Raw genomic sequence first — 4,242 nt, 5'->3', positions numbered from 1 at the left:
GCTTTCTTGATAGTAAAGCATTTTGAGTTTGGGTTCATAAATCCTTGCTCACTGTCGAATCACGAAACGAATCTAACCTGATCCATGACGATGTTTCCACGGATTTTCGAGATGAACGAACCACGTCTTGATCTTCTTCTTCAGCGGCTGCGTCTGTGACCTGCAATGGTTTCGGGGGTGTGGAGGCGACTACTAAGATATCCTGAGGATTTCTTGTTCACAGACACAAAAAGTGGTGGTGGCTCTTACTGAGCATGACCCATGATAGACCTCCTTATATAGAGTCTCATGGCCACCATCATGGTACCCTAATGGGCCTAGCCCAGTTAGGGTTACCTCCACAAAACCCCCTCGGCCCAATAACATTGTATTAGTCCATGCGATAAAATATGCCAAACATAATAGATTTAGGGTCGTAGAACCGGGTTTTAGTACCATACCCCTACAAGCCCCCCAAGTCCAGTGTTGCTTCTGGGCGCGCAAGCGTCTAGGTGGAGCGCTGGACTTTATAAGGTGTGAGGCGATTTTTTCCCCTTTTCTTTGGCCTTGTCTTTATTGTCTTTTGAGTTTTGAGAGGTTTTCTTCATGATGGTGACATGTTGTAATAAAAGCCTGCGCGCGAGGCGACTTACGAGCTATAATAATAATGAAGCTTGCGCGTGAGGCGACTTACGAGCTATAATAATAACGGAGCTTGCGCGCATGGCGACTTATGAGCTGTAATAATAATGAAGCTAGCGCGAGAAGCGACTTACGAGCTAAAATACTAATGAAGCTAGCGCGAGAAGCGACTTACGAGCTAAAATAATAATGAAGCTAGCGCGAGAAGCGACTTACGAGCTAAAATAATAATGAAGCTGGCGCGAGAGGCGACTTACGAGCTAAAATAATAATGATGCCTGCGCGCGAGAGGCGACTTACGAGCTTTGAGAATAATAATTAAGCTGGCGCGCGGGGCGACTTACGAGCTGAGAATAATAAAGCCTGCGCGCGAGGGGCGTCTTACGAGCTGTAGCATAATAAAGCTTGCGCGTGAGGCGTCTTACGAGCTAAGAATAATAAAAGCCTGCGCGCAAGAGGCGTCTTACGAGCTTTGAGAATAATAATGCCTGCGCGCGAAAGGCGACTTACGAGCTAAGAACAATAATTGAGCTGGCGCGTGAGGCGACTTACGAGCTTGTAGAATAATGAAGCTGGCGCGCAAGGCGACTTACGAGCTATAATAATAGAGCCTGCGCGAGTGGCGTCTTACGAGCTGAGAATAATAAAAGCCTGCGCGCGAGGGGCGTCTTACAAGCTGTAGCATAATAAAGCCTGCGCATGAGGCGTCTTACGAGCTAAGAATAATAAAAGCCTGCGCGCGAGAGGCGTCTTACGAGCTTTGAGAATAATAATGCCTGCGCGAGAGGCGACTTACGAGCTGGTGAATAAAAAAGCCTGCGCGTGAGGCGACTTACGGGCTGTAAGAATAATAACAGCTTGCGCGCGAGGCGTCTTATGAGCTGTGTGAATAATAAAGCCAGCGCGTGAGGCGACTTACGGGCTGTAAGAATAATAACAGCTTGCGCGCGAGGCGTCTTATGAGCTGTGAATAATAAAGCCAGCGCGTGAGGCGACTTACGGGCTGTAAGAATAATAACAGCTTGCGCGCGAGGCGTCTTATGAGCTGTGAATAATAAAAGCCTGCGCGTGAGGCGACTTACGGGCTGTAAGAATAATAATAGCTTGCGCGCGAGGCGTCTTATGAGTTGTAATAATAGTGGAGCTTACGCGTGAGGCGGCTTACGAGCTACTTTATGTCACGCGCCACGTGCAGATGTTGCATGCACGTGCGCGTAGACTTTGGTTTTGTGTTATGCGCCACGCGCAGATGTTGCGTGCGCGTGCGTGTAGACTGTGACATGTGCGAGCATGTGATGCGTAAGCATGTGATGCTTAAGCATGTGTAATATGCGTGAGCATATGTGATGCGTGAACATATGGTATGAGGATTTCCAACCCCTAAGTTTGGCGTGTAGCCATATGGGATCAGGATTCCCAACCTTGCAGTTTGGCGCGTAGCCATATGGGATATTAGGAGGATTCCCAACCTTGGCGCGTAGCCATATGGGATATTAGGAGGATTCCCAACCTTGAAGTTTGGCGCATAGCCATATGGGATATTAGGAGGATTCCCAACCTTGAAGTTTGGCGCGTAGCCATATGGGATATTAGGAGGATTCCCAACCTTGAAGTTTGGCGCGTAGCCATAGGGGATATTAGGAGGATTCCCAACCTTGGCGCGTAGCCATATGGGATATTAGGAGGATTCCCAACCTTGAAGTTTGGCGCGTAGCCATATGGGATATTAGGAGGATTCCCAACCTTGGCGCGTAGCCATATGGGATATTAGGAGGATTCCCAACCTTGAAGTTTGGCGCGTAGCCATATGGGATATTAGGAGGATTCCCAACCTTGAAGTTTGGCGCGTAACCATATGGGATATTAGGAGGATTCCCAACCTTGGCGCGTAGCCATATGGGATATTAGGAGGATTCCCAACCTTGAAGTTTGGCGCGTAGCCTGATGCGCACATGCACGGCTGCGGAGTGAGAACCCCCGAGCGTGCGTACATGGCGGCGGAAGTCTAGTAACTTCTGGATCTGCAATTTAAGAGTCAGATCTGCAACTTTAGACCTAAAATCCAGGTCTGTAATCTAGACCTAGATCTGTAAATCAGATCTGGACAGATCTGAAGATTCGGAGCAGATTTAAAACCATCACAGATTCGGAGATCCTGAATCACAGATTCACAGATTCGGAGATCTGATCATTCGAATCACGGATTTTCCTTCTTGCCAAGATCTGGAAGCCTCTTTTTAGATCTATGGATCTTTTTGAGCTTTAAATAGAACAAGCTTTGAAGCCTTTTTCTGTAAACTTCCAGATCTGCGTTTTTCTTGGGAGAGATCTGACAGCCGAGATGAAGATCGAAGGGCAGTTCGTTGCCGTCCCACGGATGGCGCCAATGTCGAATCACGAAACGAATCTAACCTGATCCATGACGATGTTTCCACGGATTTTCGAGATGAACGAACCACGTCTTGATCTTCTTCTTCAGCGGCTGCGCCTGTGACCTGCAATGGTTTCGGGGGTGTGGAGGCGACTGCTAAGATATCCTGAGGATTTCTTGTTCACAGACACAGAAAGTGGTGGTGGCTCTTACTGAGCATGACCCATGATAAGGAGGTGGAGACCTCCTTATATAGAGTCTCATGGCCACCATCATGGTACCCTAATGGGCCTAGCCCAGTTAGGGTTACCTCCACAAAACCCCCTCGGCCCAATAACATTGTATTAGTCCATGCGATAAAATAGGCCAAACATAATAGATTTAGGATCGTAGAACCGGGTTTTAGTACCATACCCCTACACTCACTTTACAGATCTCAATTCACAAATTCATTTAAGTTGTGTCTTCAACATCATTAACTTAGATAGTTAGATGTCAACCTTGTATTTTCATCAACATCTTAAAGCTTGCTATGTTTTCACTAAGTGGCTTACATACAATCTAATAGACGTTTTAACTTCTCTCAGTTTATTGAAGCTTCATACTGATAACGACTGTTTCGTTTTGGCGAATAATCATAAAAATTGCATGTTAATTATGTTAGTCATGTTGGCTGGTCGGTTAGTTAAGTTGTTTGTCAAAAGCCATAGCAGTTATAGCTACTATGGCCTCAGCAATGAAAAATGTCCCAAAAACAGACGACCAACCAAAACCATAGTCAAGAATATGTAACTAGACAAGGAAAAATGTATAGAGGGTAAAAGCAATGAAAGATGTATATAGACGAAAAGTGGTGAATGAGGCTTACAAAACTTGCTAAAAAGCATTGTTAGTCATATAAAGACAAACATTATAAATAAATTAATAAACTCAATAACTTTAGGATGTTGGTCCCGGCGGGGCTCGAACACGCGACCTTCGGCTCATAAGAGCAACGCTCTAACCAACTGAGCTACGGGACTATTCAGTTAACTTTTAAAAACCTTTTTTCTAAGTATGTCTTGCTTTGAATTTTCAGACAAATAATAAACTGAATACTGTATCTTGACGTTTTACTTGTGAATTTCACTAGCCAGGTACACCAAAGTTATACATTCAAAGTAATATAATTTATAATTTTATATAATCATTTTTACTTTTAATCAAATTAAATTATGTCGTTTGTAATCAATCATACACGATCTATTAAA

The 4,242-nt window shown here is 44.9% G+C and overlaps 1 non-coding gene across 1 annotated transcript; it reads right to left on the bottom strand.

Moving 5' to 3' along the window:
- Positions 1-3,940: 3,940 nt before the first annotated feature.
- TRNAI-UAU (transfer RNA isoleucine (anticodon UAU)) lies at positions 3,941-4,014 on the bottom strand. Its single transcript has one exon. It is a non-coding gene; the product is annotated as a tRNA-Ile (tRNA).
- Between the last annotated feature and the right edge of the window lie 228 nt (positions 4,015-4,242).

The sequence above is a fragment of the Bidens hawaiensis genome, unplaced genomic scaffold, assembly GCF_021521415.1.
Source record: "Bidens hawaiensis isolate Kalapana, Puna unplaced genomic scaffold, B.hawaiensis_p1.1 tig00015924_1, whole genome shotgun sequence".
Lineage (NCBI taxonomy): Eukaryota > Viridiplantae > Streptophyta > Magnoliopsida > Asterales > Asteraceae > Bidens > Bidens hawaiensis.
This window is presented reverse-complemented; position numbering and strand designations above follow the sequence as displayed.